The sequence below is a fragment of the Copidosoma floridanum genome, unplaced genomic scaffold (assembly GCF_036245765.1).
Source record: "Copidosoma floridanum isolate Cflo_tuat_1 unplaced genomic scaffold, Cflo_Japanese_pri ptg000027l, whole genome shotgun sequence".
In the NCBI taxonomy this organism is placed as follows: Eukaryota; Metazoa; Arthropoda; class Insecta; order Hymenoptera; family Encyrtidae; genus Copidosoma; species Copidosoma floridanum.
This window is the reverse complement of record NW_028321904.1, coordinates 7,428,434-7,447,512: the sequence shown is the minus strand read 5'-3', so window position 1 is coordinate 7,447,512 and position 19,079 is coordinate 7,428,434. Positions and strand designations below refer to the sequence as shown.

At 31.6% G+C, this 19,079-nt stretch overlaps 1 protein-coding gene across 1 annotated transcript in view; it reads right to left on the bottom strand.

Annotated features, from left to right (window-relative positions):
• The window catches only part of Drep2 (DNA fragmentation factor-related protein 2), a 308,249-nt gene that overhangs the window by 246,494 nt on the left and 42,676 nt on the right, over nucleotides 1-19,079 (bottom strand). The window lies entirely within an intron of this gene.

Here is a 19,079-nt window from a genome sequence, read left to right as displayed (position 1 = left end):
AATATCTCTGTCATGTTGGGTAACGGATAAGCAACACGTATGTTTTTAGCATTAAATTTCCTAAAATCTATTACGAGACGAAGTCTCTTTTCTTCATTGGGTCCTGGCTTTTTGGGAACAATCCACAGAGGGCTATTGTATGGGCTTACAGAGCAGCTAATAGTTCCTTCTTGTAATAATTTGATCTGATCTCTAACTTTCTTGTGTACAGCAGGAGGGTATCTATATTGTTCAGTAAAGACAGGTTTATCGTCAGTTGTCAGTATATTATGTTGTACATACGATGTACATGGAGCATTACCTTTGATATAAAAAAGATGTGAGTACTCTTTTACTACTTGGCAAAGTTGTTTATAACTTGTTTTATCATGATGATGCCGGCAAAGTTTTTCTGTAATATATTTGATTCCTTTCTCTGTTGTTATATTGGGAACATTATCACTTAAATCTGAATCGAGTAAATTTTCTGAACCATCTAAATCAAAAGGTACGAGATGTTGAGGAGGGATTTCGATTTCTACTGGTTCTTCTCTGGTGTTTACAGCCATCGTATAACAGCGGCCTTAATTGTATGTTACTGCTGCCTCGCTTATGAATATTCCAGGAGTAGTTTTTACCAAGCGCAGATATGCTTGTCCATGGTTGTTAGTTTGCGTTACAGGAATTTCTATTGAAACTTTCATTTTGGCTGGTATGTTGTATACACGATTTTGACCAAAGGTTACTCCTGTAGTCTTAAAATATTGAGAAGTTGGCAGGGATCCCGAATTTTTTTTATTTATGCCAATATCATGTATAAATTGGTGAAAATTGTCTTGTTAACTTATATACTCTGTCGTTGTTTCGATCGATTCAAGTCCACGTCCTTCGTCACTTGTTGTTGCAATTATTCCTATAAATAAATGGGACGTATGTGCCTTCTTTTTAGTATCAAGGCTCTCATGTTATAACAAAGTCTGGCTCGTTCTTCAGCTAAAAGTAAATTTCTTATTATTCCTGTCTCACTGAATGGTATTTCTTGTGATAAAACGTGAAAAACATGATCCTCATCAAATATCTTTAATGTCACCGTTCCTAATGTAATGATATTTTGAGAAGTTAAATCAATAAGAGCAACTTTTGTACCCTTATTTATAATAACATTCGGTAGTAATGGAAATATTTTTACTGCATTGACGTCAGCTCCTGTATCTATGATAAATGTGTCCTCACTTTCGTTTTATTGTGAGATTTTCAGCCTTACTGTCAGTGCAGTGACAATGTTTCTTGCGATGGATACTCAGGCGATTGCCTTAATTAGTTCGTCAATTGACGCTAATTCAGGTCTTTGCTTGCCATTGCCTCGAAGTGACAAGCACCGTTCTCACTTTAAGAATGGTTTAGTTTAGGAGAACGTGGTCTGAAATGTTGTTAATTATCGAAAGAATTTGACCTTGAGCGAAAGTTAGTTTCGTTTTGTGATTCTCGTGTGTCTGAACGTTTTTGCAAGTACAGGGGTGATTTCCCATTGGAAAAGTAGAAGAACTTTCAAATACACACTACAGTAAGCTTGTGTGATAGGAGCAATTTAAATAGGCTAATAATTGATTTTGGTATTGTATTAGATGCGTGGGGCCAAAACTTCGATGATTTTTCCATGAATCGTTCCAAGGTTGATAAGACTGCGTTTCATTTGATTTTTGTATCAATTTTACAGATTAATCCGTAGAGTCGTTATTTCGATATTGAAGAACTGGGTGTGATACTGTTTTTTCATCTGAATTAAACGTAGTAGGAAAAATTTTTGTGTCATTAGGATTGTAATAATAAGGTATACTATCACGATTGTACATGTTGGGATCACCATATTCAATTTGTTGTATATTGTTTTAATTGGTCTGAAAATATGAAAACTGTTATTGTCTATTTTGTTGGTATACTGATAGATTTTGTCTTGCTGAAGGGTGTAACTGCTGAGCAAGATACATATGTGGGCTCTGATGGTACATGGTAGCGTGAGTATTGGTGTATAATATTTTTCCAACTTTTTCTGCTTCAAAAGCTACTCGTATAGCGCCAGCAAAGGTTTTTGGTATGTTTGACATCCTATTAGCCTTGAATTCATCGGGTAAGCCTTGCATAAATGCTTCACGACCAACCATTTCTAGATATAATTTTGAATTAGGCTGTTGATTTTCAGGAATACTGTTGAAAGCGGCATCTATTTTTGCTGCTCTAGCACCTTGGCAAATAAGTTGGGAGATTGTTTCGTGAAAATCGCGAACAGTCTCTCCCTGTTTCATCTGAGAATTATTGATGTTGGTGATGTATTGAGCGTAAGTTTTAGTAGGAGCAAAGGGTGCCTTTAAATGGCTTATAAGATCGTCTAATGTACTTATATTTAATTCGGCTGGACAACTTCTTGCTCTACCCCTTAGCCTGGAAATGAGTGTTCTTAAAAACATAGGTTCTTCCGCATTTGAAATAAGGGACCTACCGTTTTCAATATCTTGCGAGAAATCTGTGAGTGGTGTGTTTTGTCCACTATACATGGGTAGATGTAGGGCGGCTTGATTGATGCGTAAGGCTGAATTATTTAGAGCCACGTTACGTGATAATTCAAGGAATCCAAGTGATTTTTCAGTTTCTCGTGCCTTATAGTATTGTTCCAATAATTGTACTCTTGTAACTACATCAACTATATTGTTAATATTCTTCAGTGTATGACCCATAATGGAAAAATTTTGAAAATAGAAAAAAAAGAGGAAAATATATAAAGAAAAAATATGATAAACAAATTTGGGTTAGGTTGAAGCATACTTTAAGTAAAACGAAATGCTTAGTTCCCCACAAGGGATGCCAATTTGTTACGTCCAGACTTCTAAGTGAAGGGCGGAATTTGTAGATTTGTTCTACAAACACATAAATTTAATTCTCGTTCGTCAGGAATTAGCTGTCGACCTAAAGGCTTTATTTGCTCTTACTTACAGTATGCTTTTCTTTTAAATCGTTGACTCAGCATTGTGGTGTTAGGTTTCAACGAATGGTATGTGTAGAGAGGTGTTGGTATAATGTACGCCAAGCTGGCGTTGACCTACTGTTTGAATTTATCTGATATAATACCGTCGTAGCATATTTTATTCATCTCTTTATCTTACGTCCTTGTAAGGTCTTTGTCATCCATTACGTATTTAATTCTTCCTTGGTATATAATTTATTTATCAAAGTAAGATTTGTATTTCTATCAATCAAAATTTTGATCCTTAGAATACTTTATATAATTTTGTAATTGGAGTATTTTAATTAAGAAAAGAAATATAATCAACAACCAAGTTATGTTTTATCTGATGATTTATTAATTTAGTGATGCCGAAATTCATTAATTTTACAAATAATGTTAATTATAAAGGTTCAGATTTACGTTTGAAATGTTTTAACAGGTTTTCATTTTTCTTAAATTAATTTACTTCTATGATCTATTATCATATAATTTTGTTCTATGATCGTTGGTTAACCACTGCTTGCACGCACGCAGTCGGAAGATCTTACAAAGTTGACCACAACGATGATTTTAATCCTACACGAGAGTACTCGTGGCAACGGAAATAATTAGGCTGCTGTTTTTAACGTTGAAACTCAAGTCAACGATCCATTCTTTCTTGTTCCTCCTTAATTCACTATTAAGGTGAACTTACAGTGGCCTGGTTGGCTTGAGCTTTTCTCACACAGCTTAGTCCCTAAACAAAGTCTTAAATTTGCTTAAAATGCACGCTTTTGACCCGTAGCTTAATTACCGAACTAAGTCTTACATTCACTTAAACGAAACAAAACGTTAGACGAGTTAGATGCAACAGAACTCACTCTTCAACCTTTATAGTTACTTTGGAGCACTTGATGACAGAGAAAAGGCAATTATTGGTATGCGCAAGAAGTTTTTATACTTTTGCATTTAAAGAGGACACGTCAAATTGGGGATCTGAACGACCAATCAGAGCTGAATCCAATTACTTTCATTTACACAAGCATAAACGTGGTGCAACAACTATACCACCAACAATGGTAAAAATCGCTGATCTCTCGGATTTCTCGTTTCGTACAGTTGATATTGAAACTGTGCACGACATTCGCTGTCATTCATCCTCAGTAATAAATGTTAAAACTATTGATTGTTTTCATTTTAGCGGACATTTAGTGCAAATTGATTTTGTAAGATTAGCGCTGCATAAGATTATTTGGAGATTGCCAGCGTAGTTCAAGTTTTGCGACGCCAGTTCTTTAAAAAAAAAATAAGTTACAGGTCACGATATTGCAGAAGCAGCTATACAGCTCTATGTTTAGCAATTGCTGAGCATTCGTTTTTTATAAGTTTTTAACGGAGCTGTGTATTTTAAAATAATGAATATCAAGTATATGACATTGGATGTCACAATTCCAAATATCTTTATAATCTACCGTACAGTGTGGAAAAAGTGATTGCACACTAGATATACAATCTAGATATACATCTTTAACCTTAACTACAATACACAAAAAAAGTTTTGTCAGGACTTGTAAATTATAAATAGTAACAAAAAAAATTGTTGACAAATTATTACCAAATAGAAAATATGTGTATGCATGTAAAGCTTTTAACGTGCTTCAAATATTTTTGAAATTCTGAGACACCTTTCTCACAGACATAAGCTCTTTATCGTACGGTGCATGAATATCATACACAATTTTTTGAAGAAGTAGCCATGGTTGTTTACTATGAACAATGTTCATTTAAAGATTGAAAAATTTTTAATGTTATATCAAGTGCTCAAAGAGCAGACTAAACTGCGTATTTTACTTTATTTATAATAACATAATATACAGCAGATAAGTTTTGTTAAGTACTACTGCAGGAAGAGGTTGTAAAGTTGCATTGACACTCTTTAATCTTAGTCTCATTCTCTCAAGAGATGAATTGAAATTGTCAATAACCTAAAAACAAGTAAAAATAAAATAATAAGTACATATTTTTTCGACAGTTATGAAAATAAAGCATTAGTATGCCTTACTGCATACATACATTCTTGATTAAAAATTTTACCTTTGTTTGTAGAAAAAATGCTTTTTAATCATACTGCGCCGAAAGTAGGAATTTTTGCGGGACGAATTGATGAAAAACAGAACACGCACCACGTTCGGAGATTAAGAGATTTCCTAGATTTCACGTGGAATCTGTGACATTTTTAACTTTGCTCACTAGGTGCGTAATTTACTACAGCTTGTTACCGTCCAGCGTATTATTTTATCAATTATTTTTTATTACAATAATTTTGATGCTTAAAATTCAGTCATTTTACGTAAATTTAATTTTGAAATGTCACGCGCAGCTCTGATTTTAAAACTTTGCGCTGGATAGTACTACTTACCACCTGCTAGGTGGTCAATACTTGTTTCTCGCAAATATCACAAGTTAGAAAATTGCTTATAGCATATAAGAAGGGCTGCACGGCTTCTCGAAATTATCCTCTCGGAACCCTTGATCTAAGCCAAGCCTAGGTTCTCGCTTATTTAACGAGATCTATGCTACCACAGTGGCTAGAGCACTAACTAATTTCAATGAAATACTTATGTTTAATACTACGTTTAACTTAGTGTGTTGACTCTTAATCAACCCACTTTCACCATCATTGTCTACACTACGTTGCACTACTATCCAACTACTGTAAGAATTAGAAAAATAATTAAGGCTCTTTTACACATCTCATATAATGTACTGGCTACAAATTTATCTTGACCTCTGTAAATCACTTCCCGACCATCCACCAGCGACACTAGCTCCAGCCGCAGCATCAAAATCCAGCAGAAGCACTAACTCTCCACGCCTGTAGTCTCCAGCACAGGGTATTTACTGCTGCTCGATACTGACTGCCAAACTACCCATCAGCGACACCAGCTTTAGCGGTGGTATCGGAATCCAGCAGAAGCACTGTCTCACTACGCCTAGAGTCTCCAATCTAGGGTTTTCCCCATGAATTCATCGCTACAGCCAATTCAACTTCCTGGGAGAGGATTCTCGTCTACTCCAACTCTCTTTCGCAGTTCTAAGCCATCCACCCTAATAGGCCGCTTATAATAAGCTATTTCGATCTTGGAAAAACGCCATTTTTTACGTCACGTTCAAAAAATAGGGTTCAAAAGTTTACCAAATGCTAAAATCATATTGATGTCTTTCCAGTCTGTTATAACAGAAAATTTATTTACTCATGAAAATTTATTCATTTCTATACTTTATATGTATACGAGTGTTTAACTTTTTTGCTAAAAATTTGCATACATGAGAGATAATATATTATCACATATAAAAGATAACGGATGCAGAATTTGTCTATCTACTCATATCACATACATGCCCATAAACGAACTAAACGTTTTTATGTAATGTGCGCATCTTTACTCAAAAAAAATCATTATTGTTATTAGATGAAACAATTATCATAAACTTATATTATGTTAACTCTACAATCTTTGTAGTTCGTGATTATTTATTTTCGAAATTGTGATAACTGTAAATTCAAAGGCTTTTAAAAACTTGATACTTTTTTGGGTGACGAAAAACTTTTAACATCGCTAAATCAAGTTTGACAGTTGCCAAGTATTTTTTTTATCAAAACTTTAATTAATCTTTCAAAGAAATAACAACAAAACACAAAAAGTAAATAAAGAAATTAAGCATTGTCATGTTAAATGGTTCAAATGCAAATAATGTTAGAATAATTATAATAGTAATAGTAATAACAATAAAAATAATTAAAATAATTATAATAGTAATAATAATAATAAAACAGTATTCGTAATAATGATTTTAATTATAATTACTATCGTTATAGTATTTTCTATGATAATTTCTAAGATAACTATGAAAACTTAATGATATTTTCAGAGTCAACATCCTTGTGATGATTTCTAAAAAAGTTAAAGAAACTTGACCACTTATTATACAAATTATCATTTTTTTTAGAAAACAGCTTGTTAAAATCTGCTTCTAACTAAATAATACATGAAATTTATCTTTAATTTGTCGATCCAATTCAAAAGTAATAACTTACAAAATTGTTTCAAATAAATTAGGAAGTAAAGAAAAGTACTTAAAAGCTACAATTTCATAATATTACATAATATAAAAATTTTTAATAGCGTATACCCTATCTGTTTTTAATGGAGGAAACGTATCCATGTAGAGTTAGATACTCCTTTAATCACTTCTACTTTACTTTACTTTTTTGTTTCTTCTACACCATATAAAATTTTAAGCCTCTTTGTTGTTTTCAGCTCCCATTTATCTTTATCTTCTTACCAAGAGTTCGATCTGTTTTTTAACCTATTTAAGGCACTTTGCACTTCAGCTTTTATTTCAGTATCGTCTTCATCATCACATTTACCACTACCATTAACATATCTGATTTTTTTTTGTGACCGACCAATACCATGGCGTACATACTCTTTTAATAAATTAGTATACCTATTATACAACTTTTCCTCCGGCAAAGTGATTTTACCGGTCACAGATTTTTTCAATGGTAAATAAAGCCAAAGCTAGAATAAAAAAAATTTTTTCTTAATTATACAAATATACGTGCTAACACTTTCCGAATGAAAAAATTTTATTCCGGATCCTCATCGAAAACTCTATTGATTTCATTAGCAAGGCAAATAAATCTCTCTTTTGAAATTCTGTTAAGAATTTTACTATAAAATAAGATGTAAAAAACATCGTATGTTCACTAGTAAAGACTGAAAAGTTTAACACACTTTGCCTCCGGGTTTGCTTTCAATTCTGCGTCGACAAGAATACCAGCTAATCGATTCTTAAAGTATTGATTTAATCCTGTTTTGTTGTAAGCTTTCAAAACACTCTGTAAACAATAAAGGAAGAAGAAGACATTGTAAAATTGAGGATACGGATTTTTTTTTAATTACCTTACATTGTTTTTAAATTGATTAAATGGTTTTTTTTTCTTATGGATTAATCGTCGTTCTTGACATTATCACTATTATCACAATCATTATCTACTTGACTTGTCTTAAAAGAGAAAATAAAGAAAGTATAGCTTACAAATATACTTGCATACTGCAATGAAATTATATAAACATTATAGACTGATAAAAACTACTTTTGAGGAAACCCTATCCTTATTATATACAGCAAGCAAAGTTAAAGTACCAGATTATAATAATCATAGTCGATTGAATTAGAATCCTTTGCGATACATTTCAGTTTTTCAAAAAAAGTTAGTGAAGTCTTTTATGCACTTATATAAATTTCGTTTAAATTTGAGGGTTATTCGACTGATAGAATTTGTTTGTAATGCAAAAATTTCATAAAAACTCTCCCATCCCAAAAAATTTATTGTCATTTGACTGTTGCCCTTTTCTTCGTTTTGTAATTAGTTGTAATAAATCTTATAATTTATTGAAATAATTTTTCAACAAATCAATTGTACTGAATTAAAGACATAATAAAAATAACGCAACTTAACAAAATTACAATAATTTCAAATGATAATTTTGATATAATGCCTTTTTTTTAAAGAAAAAGATAAAATAAAAAATTAGTTGCATTGAAACTTGTACAACAAAAAATTTAAATAATAGTTGGCAAAAGACTGCAGGAAGTATAGTATGGCCTATCATTTTCTGTTTAATAAGTGTAGTGTGAAATTTGAGTAACCAAACATAAAAATATTTTTAAGTAAATTTATACTTAACACCCTGCAATGATGCTTTGATTGTGTTACAAAGTGCGTATCAGGTAACTTGTGTAATAATATTACACTGCATAAAAAAAAATGTAATTATTCATAGATTATTAAAATTTCACTATATTTAACAAACGTTTTCGTCCTCTTGTGTGATTTCTGACCACGTTTTAATGTATTTGTTATAAATTTTAAGAACTTCGTTCGAGGACTAACTTTAGGAATTAATTGATTGACATTATTTGGAATCAAATTTTAAAATGTATTGACTTCAATTTTTTGTTTTAAAATAAAAGATACTTTTATAAAATATTAATATTTAGTATACTTAATCTACGTTCATACAAATGCATAAAGTGGGTGGAATTAAAAGCATCTCAATATGTTGTATTCTACTTAATATTCTTACGTTCAAACCGTTCTACAAGATTTTTTAGGTTCCACCACTGAAGGATACGTGCTTCATCTATTCTTATTTTTAAACTAAATTTAACTTGTAATGTGTATCTTATTCGGCTGCTCAAAAAAAAGGTTTATACTGCACATAGAACTGCACGGTAGTGATGCGCCACCTAGCTTTCTCACTAGCTACGGTAGCTACCATGGTAAAAATACAAGTACATAGGAGGCACACTGACATACACACACATGTGTCGCACATTTCTTGATTTATCGACACTAATGCTTACTTAAATTTAAGAGTGTGAAATCATCGATCGAGGAGTGCAGTAATCTGTAACAGCACCATCTTCAGATAAAAAAGCTGCCTTGCCCGGTCGGTTCTTTTAAAGAAAGGAGATGATCTAGTGCAAAGTATAAATTGGCTATATAAAGCATGACACAAAACCCAAATGTCTTAACAGTGATCCTTGTATAATAGATTAACCCCAAGCTATGTAACCCAATAACCCAACGTGCATATCAGCAGTCTCATGAGTTTTAAAACTTATTAAAATACATTGAATAATAACGCGAGATCTAATTAGAACATAACCCCGGACGCTCACTGGTCGCTTTAGTTATTTGTAATAAATACAATAATAACGCAAGCGCCAAACACCAGACAACCCGAAACGTTTACTAGTCACTTTATTCATTAGTAAAATAAATTGAATAACGCAAACGCCAATCACCATACAACACAAGGCACTTGCTTTTCTCTTTATTCATATATAATAAATGTTATAATAACGCAATCACCAATCACCACACAACTTGGGGCGTTTACTTGACGCTTTGCTTATTAATCATAAATTTAATTAAAACGCAAGCACCAATCACCACACAACACGGGGTGCTTACTGGTCACTTTATTTATTAGTAAAATACATAAAACAACGCAAGCAACAATTACTGCATATTCCAGAACACTAACTGTAAACTTTATTTGTTAATGAAGCTTAGAATAATAACGCAAGCAACAATCACCACACAAGTGAGGGTATTTACTAATTGCTTTATTTATAAATGATCTATATAATTATATCGCAACTGCCAATCACTACGGAACCTACAATGCTTACTGGTCGCTCTATAAGTTAGTAAAAAATAACATAACGCAAGCGCTTATCACCACACAAAACAGGACACTTACTGGTCGCTTATTTCATTCATAGTAAATATAATAGTAACGCAAGCACTTATCACCACACAACCCGGGGCACTTACAGGTCACTTTATTTAATACTTTAATAAATAGAATAATATTTAGGCAAGCGCCGATCACCACACAACTTAGAGCGCTCACTAGTTGCTTTATTTATTTGTCACATAAGTAAAATATCGAAAACGCCAATCACCACACATCTGAGGATGCTTAGAAGTCGCTTTGTTTATATACAATAAATATAAAATTAATGCAAGCACCAACGAGGGCCCCAACTGGTTGCTTTTCTAATTAATCAAAAGCGTTAATTAATTACATAAGGGATTACTAAGCACCCCAAGGTGTGTGGTGATTGGCGCTTGCATTTCTTATTCTATGCTTTATTAATGAATAAAGTGACTAATAAGCGTTGCGGGTTGCATGGTGATTAGCGCTTGTCTTATTATTACATTTATCATAAATAATTAAGGCTACTAGTAAGTGCCCTGCGTAGTGTGGTACTTGACGCTTGTGTTATAACTTTATGCTTGAATATTTAAGCTACCAGTGAAAGTCCAGAGTTGTGTGGTGATCAGCGCTTGCGATATTTTCTCATTTTATTGATAAATAAAGAGACCAGGAAGCGCCCCAGATTGTGTGGTGACTGGCGCTTGCGTTATTATTGTATGCATTATTTGTAAATAAAGTGACCAGTCAGCGTTTTAGGTTGTGTTGTAATAAGTGCTTGCGTTATTTTATTCATCCTATTAACAAGTAAGGCAACCAGTCAGCACTATTAGTTGTGTGGTGATTGGCACTTGCATTATTTTACTTATGTATAAAGTGACCAGTAAATCTCCCAGGTTGTGGGGTGATTGGAGCTTACGTTAATTTCTTATTTAATATAACTAATCAAAGTGACCAGTAAGCGCCCAAGGTTGTGTGGTTTTTAGCGTTTGCGTTATTTTACTTAATTCACTGATAAATGAAGTGCCCAGTAAGCTGCTTGGGTTGTGTGATACTTGGTGCTTGTGATATTATTTAGTGCTTTACTAATGAATAAGGTGACCAGTGAGCGTCCCAGTTTGTGTGGTGATTGGCGCTTGCGTTTTTTATTAAATTTATTATCAATAATTAAACGAACCAGTAAGCATCCTGGGTTGTAAGGTGATTTGAGCTTATTTTATCATTTAATGTGCTTCATTAGTTATTAAAGCCCATGAGACTGCTGATGAGTGCATTGAGCTATTGGGTAAATAAGCTTGGGGTTAATTTATTATGTATGAAATGCTGTCGAGATATTTGAGATTTGCGTCATGCTCCATTTGGCCAATTCGAGTTTTGCGCTAGATCATTAGCCACTTTTGAGAGCACTGAGGGTGACACAATAGTACATAGCTTGCTATGAACCGCTAATTTTGTTTATTTTTTTCTGCAAGTTTGACGTATTCTGGATTTTTAAAATGAGAGTTTTTAGAGTTAAAAATTGCTGTTTCTTATAAAGGAAATTTGAGATAGGCTTAATTGCATTTTTGATGCACGGAATCATGTATTAGGTTGACTATTTCGAAAATGGATCTATTCAATACACTCAATACCACCGATTTAAAAGGACAAGTTCATATGTCTAGCGTACCGTGATTCTCAAATCAATATTTATTTTAAATAATAAAAGCTAGTTAGATTAACAATCTTTTTGTTAGGTCTACCATTAAATTAAGTTGTGCATTGCATCGCACAACTAAATTGTGGTTAGGTAAACCAAATTTTTTGTTCTGTCAGTAAGGCATTTTATCAATGGCACAGCACTAGTGCACTAAAAAATTTATTCTATCATTTCGTGTAAGCAAACAATGGTTGTGCTTCTAATCAGTGATACTTTGTTACCTAAAAGTTTACAAAGATGTTTGATAAAATTACAAAACAGTTAGGTAACTCGTCACTAGTCGTTGTATTGTGGAAAGTTAGTTAAATTCTCATTTGTCACTATAGAATAATTTTTCTATCACTATTAAAAAAGTTTTGAAACCTATTACTATTGTAACACCTCTTTTGAATTAAAATTTATAATTTTTCTCAATTTTTATAACTTCTATTAATTTCAATTAAATAACGAAATTGAGTAAAAAACTGATGACATGTAATTCATGATACGAATTTTAAAAATCTGCATTAAATTTAAACATGGTTTTGTAAATTTAAGTGTAATTTTTACGAATTTTTAGAATGTGTTATTAATTTCTAGATGGTTTTAAAAATTTAAATTAATTTGTAGCTCAGGTTTAAAGTTAATATTGATTTTAGTTAAGTAATGGTATTGAACGTCTAACTTGTATAAATATATTTGAAATTCCAAAATCATCAAATGTAAATTTTAAGTTGTGCCTCCAGAGAACTCTAGCGTGATATATATACATGGGTCATTGTGAGAAAACTTGGGTGATTGAAAACTTATTTTTACCCTAGATAAATTAAGTCTTTTTATCACTTTTTTTGCGCTATGATGATTTGTAAAGCGAAAACTAAAACAAAAAAGTAGTGGCTCCTCCTACATACGTAAGCATCTCTTAATACGTATAAATTGTTAAATATTTGGTGGTTATGGTACCAACAAAGTTTTTCAGAATTGACATAATTTTAATGTTTTTCCGAATGTTCTTCAAGTTTATTACGCTACTTCTTTGCTTCACCTCTATTTTTGGCTAATTGTAAATTTTTTTGTGTGAAACGTTTTTTTTATCTATTCTATTACTTAACCGCTTCACTTCTTTTACTTTTGCTTTAATTTAGTTATTAACTTCGATATTTCTTGATTTGACGAAACTTTGTATTTTTTTTTCTGTAATCTAGAGCCGTTCTAAAACTGTAAATCTGTAACCTATGCAAAAAAAACAAATCCTGTTTTAATAATCAACACTAAAATTCTTTTTTTTGGGTTACGATAATTACAGTTACGGTAATGCCAACTCTTTTTAAAAAATGGGTTTCTGGTAAGTCCTGTCGAGGGCTGAATGGTATGAGGGTGGTAAAAAATATCACAACGCTAGCTTCACCTTAGGGGACTGGGCGCAACTCTATTGTAATTAGCTTTGCTCACTTACATGGATCTCTGGGGGGGTCAACTGCCTATAAGATTTAAGAGTGTAAAATAAAAATAATAGTTCAAAAACTAAAAAACACGCTTTTAGCACGCATTACAAATTACAAAATAATTTGGACATTTAGTTTGATGACTCAAGAGTTTTCCCTTAGCCAAATCTTCATAAGATCGTAGGTAAATATAAAAAATTCCAGTTCATGACAAACGATAAATAATCACCTATGCGAAATGGTTATAAGTAGGTAACCATCTTTATTAAATATTTACTATGCTTTATTATGAAAGAAAGTGTGGAGCGTTTATGTAATCTTTACTTTTTTTGGACGAAACGCTAGACGCTTTCTTTCATAATAAATCATAGTAAATATTTAATAAAGATGATTACCTACTTATAACCATTTCGCATAGATAATTACTTATCGTTCATCGCCAACTAAAATTGACTATGTTAACCTGCGATCTAATGAAGATTTGGCAAAGGGAAAACTCGTGAGTCATCAAACTAAATGTCTGAATTATTTTGTAATTTTTAGTGCGTGCTAAAAGCGTATTTTTAAGTTTTTTAAGCTATTTTTTTTTACTCTATATTGTTATTAGTAGTCCGTTGAAGCAAGTGGTCATGCATGCAAGCAGCCGTTTGTCGTTGGCTGTATTGTGTACCGTTTTTATTATTTTATTCTTTCATCAATAATTTTTATTTACTTTTACAACGTGTGTTTACCTGTTTCCTTTGATCTACGAAATAAATGCCTCAATATATTAACACGGTAGCAGCTTGGTGGTTAAATTTGATATAAGTGTAAATTCAACTCTAAAAATCGAGAAAAAGTTATTGTACAAGTGTATCGTTAGTATTCACGTGTTCCGCTTAAGTTTTGAAATTGAGAAAATTATATGTGAGTGACCACAGATAAAATAAGTGTCAATCTAACACTAAGAAACTTAAAAAAAAGTTTGCTAAACGTAATCAAAGATGTACTAGTGGTAAAGGAGTATACGTGTTTACGAAGAAAAAGAAAAATCAAGAAATTAAGAAGAATCAAGAGAGGAAATGAAGAATTTCAAAATGGCAGAAATTTTGATACTCGTGTTTAGTGGCTAAGATTATGCACATAAGAAGAAAATAATCACGATGTTTTTAAAGTTAAGGAAATGTGCAATGGTGACGGAATAAAAAAAGTATTCACGAATGAATGACAAAGAAGACGAGTGGGCTGAGAATGACTTGAAGGCTATGAATTATATTTACAGTGCTATTTCGAATAAACAGCTGGAATTCGTCGGTAACTTGGACATGGCATTTAAGATTATAAAAAACTTTGGTACTATGTATTTAAAGGAATCAACAGCTTTGCAGATAATATGTCAGAATGAGCTAGAGAAAATCAGGTTGAAGGATTTGTAAGAGTTATAAGTTCTTATAACTGAATTTAAAAAAGCAGTGAACAAGTAATAAGCTGCAGGCGCTACAGTGTTAGGAGAGGAAAAGTTGAATTATTTGTTAAGAACATTTCCAGAATCGTATCATTATATTGTTTATTTCATTGACACGTTAAAACTGGAAGATTTAACAGCTAGTTATGTGACTGATAAAATTAAAATGTAAGAGATAACAAACAAAAATGAAAATGCTAATGCAAGTGTAAGATTAAATGCTTTCGTATCGAAATTGAAAGGTCATAAGAAACAAGGAAAAACATTGCTATTGCTGCGGTGAAACTGGGCACTTTATGAAAGATTGCCTGAATGAAAACAATGCTGGCTATGGAGGCCAAGCAGAGAGGGATGGACGTCAACAATTTCGTGGAGACAACATACAGCAAGAAGCATTAAGAGGCAGCAACAGAGGCAGAAGCTTGAGCAGACAACGAAGCAGAGGCTACGTGTCGCAACAAGAGACGTAGCAGCAAGGCAACAGCTCGTTCAGTATCTTTTCTGCAAAGATCGTCGAGTCTACTGCAATGCATAGCAAAAGGCAAGGTAAACGTATTGACTGGCTTTTAGATAGCAGTTGTATTGATCATATGAAAAATATAGATAGCATTTTCGTAAGCTTAATTGATGTAAGAAATCTAGTAAATGTAAATGTAGGTAAGGGTATAAGTTCAAAAGTTACATAAGTAAGACAAGTTTCAAGTCATTTTGAGGTTAATGATAGATTCATTAGAATTTAAATGACTTAATTATGTATACTATGTTGAGGAAATGAGAAAATTTATTTAGTTTATCAAAAGTTACGGATAAAAATAAAGTTGTAGCTCAAAATAGTATGGCAATAATTTATAACAGTGAGGGTGCGCTTTTAGCTATTGCGTATAAGACAAAAAAGTTGTACAGAATGCAAAGTGAAATTCAAAATAATCATAAGACTACCGTTAATACTATGAGTACCAAGGATAATGATAAAAGAACTTAATAAAGATTGGCATCGTGTTTTGAGACATGTAAATTTTTAATACTGAAATGTTTTATGTAAAAATGAACTAGTGGAAGAGCTACTAAAAGAAATTGAAAGTAATTATTTAAAGTGCACTATTTGTATGAAAATTTAAATGCACAAGTAACCATTTGAAAATAATAGACAAAATGCCAAAGAAATCTTAGAAATAGTACATACTGATCTTAATGGGCCTCATAGTACTACTGAATTCAATGGGAAAAAATATTTTTTAATTTTGATTGACGACTATAGTAAAACAGTCAGAGTATACCTAATTAAATCACAAGATTAAGTCTATGAGTGTTTCGTGTCATATATAAACAAAGTTAAAAATATTCCTAAAAAAAGAATTAAAAAATTAAAGTGTAATAACAGAAAGGAATGTACAAATGAAAAAATTTTGATTTAGTTAAAAAAAAGAAAATGAGTGAAAATGCATGTCCACTGTATGCGCACGAATTAAATGGTACTGCCGAAAGATATAATAGAAGTATTATGGAAATTGTTAGATGTTCGGTATCTGAACCTAGGATAGATCAAAGGTTTTGGCTGGAAGTTGTATGCACGACAGTATATTTAAAAAACAGGACCCTTGCAAATACTGCTGATTTTTAAACTCCTTTCAAGTTAATCTTTGATCGGAGACCGTACGTTAAATATTTAAAAATGTATGGAAGCAGGGTATTTGTACATGTGCGTAAACAGAGAAGGACATTAAAATGGGATGGAAAAGCAGATTTAGGAATCCTTATTGCATAAGAACATAGTATATAAAGTTTCGATAAACAATAGAATAATTGTAGCTAGACATGTTGATGTTATTAAAAAAGATAAATAATATATTGGGTTGAAGGATGATGATGATGACAAATTAAAAAATAAATATGAAATTGTAGATGATGAATTCGAGTCAAACGAAAAATTTGAAGATACTGAGTATAAAAGTGACAATGATATTACTAAGAGAAAAAATGAATGTCAAAATAAAAAAAAAGACAATGTTGAAAGTAGACCAAAAAGAATGTTAAGCGTCTAGAAAGATATGATGATAATTATAAGTGTAATACTATTTATGCTAATTTTTGTTGTATAAACAATTCTTAAAGTTTTAATGAAGCAATGAAAAAATCTGAATCTTATAATTGAAAAAATGTAATAAAAAAAGGAACTGATAGTGTTAATAAAGATAAGACGTGGATATTAAGAGACTAGCCAGATTAGAGGGTTTAAGATGTCAAATGCGCTTATTAAATGAAGGATGAAAATAAATTTGAAGCTTAGTTAGTAGTTAGAGGGTTTCACCGAATGGAAATTATTAAAGGTACTTATTCTTCTTTTGCTAAGATGTGAACTATGAAAATTCTTTCATCGTATGGTGGCAAAGGGGGCTTTGTTATTAAATAGATGGATGTTGAAACTGCGCTTTTAAATGGGAAAGTCAAATCAGAGGTATGTGTCAATCAACCTCAAGGTATTGACTGTAATTTTGATAAAGTATGTAAATTGCAATAAGCATCGTGTGGTTTAAGAGAAAACCCTAGAGCTTGAATAAAATGTTTTAATGAATTTATAAAAAACTTACGATTCAAGAATAGGAACGTAGACAATTGCTTCTATTTTATAAGCAATTAAAAAAATAAAGTATATATTATCTTATTTGTTGACCACCTATTGATTTGTTGTAAGAGTCGAAAAACTATTGATAAGATTAAGAATGAATCGTATAAAAGATTTGGCATAAACAATGAGAGAAAAAAAAAATTATTTAAGAATGAATATTAATTATGATATAGAGAAAAATGAAATGTTTTCGAGTTAAAAGAGTTACATTAAATCTTTGGCAAATAAGTACAAACTAGAAAAAGCTAAATTTTATGATACACAAATGGAACAAACGAAAGAAGTAAATTCTTCATTTAGGAAGTTCTGATTTAAAAAAAATATGTTACCCACTAGAAAACTGTATTTTAAAAAAAATGCAATACTTTTTAATAGCTAAAAATGTCAGTTAAGGCCAAAAAAAATAATAAAAATGGCAAAAACAGGTTTTTGCATGTAAATAAAAAACTAAAGACCGTACAAAAAAAAGTTTTACGTAAAAAAATGCACAATTTCAGACAAAATTAGATGCAACCTGCAGATTTTAATTAGTTAAGCCATTTTTTGAAATTAAAAACAAAAACCGTCATCTTTGGCCATTTTTTGGAAATTTCATAAATCTCTTTCTAATGAATATTAAGACCTGAAATTTAGAGAGAGGTGGATATCAGAGTTTCTTATATGCAGAAATATAAATAAACTATAATTTAATTACTATATGTGTTAATGAATACATTTTTTTTCTTTAAATTAGGCATCACGGAGTTTTGTCTTTTCATGGTTTGATAGGGCTACTGGTAATGACTGCCACGGTTTCTATTATTTTTTCCTACTTGAGTTTTAATAAATATGTGTTATCATATAAGGTGAATGTACCAAAGCTTGGCCACTAAAAAATTGGTACCAAAGACTGGCCACAATCACAATTTAACGATTCGTACAAATTTCTGCAGCTGTAAAAAATATTTTCATTAATATTAACGCTTAAAAATTATATACACTTCATATTAAAAGTTATCTCGATGATACTTTAACCAAGAAATTAGAAAAAAGTGTTTTTAGAAAGTGATTTTGGTCGGCTGGCCAGGCTTTGGGACATCTGTCAACGTAACCTCACTTTTAGTGTGTCCTAATAACTGGCCAATAGTAATTGCGTGCGATTCATACGACTGGCCAGTTATTGGGACTGGAAGTTTCGGCCACTGGGACAAATTTTTTCTACAGTGGCCAAGAATTAGGACATTCAACCTAGTCAAATAATAAATAAATACTTTTTTCCTGTGTTTGCAAAAAATTATTTCTTCTGCGTGCAGCATAGAATAGTGTCATAACTATTAAATAATACCCAGTAAAAATTGAAATTTTACTTTTTTTTAATATTTATGGAGTATTTTAGAAATTGGCCTACTAAGATGGCCAACGTTTGGTACATTTACTTTAATGTCGTACCATTAGACCTATTTTTCCAAAATTCAATGTTAGAAAGGAATAACACATACAAAAAAAAAGTCATCGCCCTTCAGATTTCATACTCATCAATATTTATATAAAGTAATAAATATATTCTTTTTTTTTTTTTTTTTTTCATATTATGGTGCTTTACGTCCAGCTCCTATAAAGGGCACTACACACGGCACTTAGCACTTT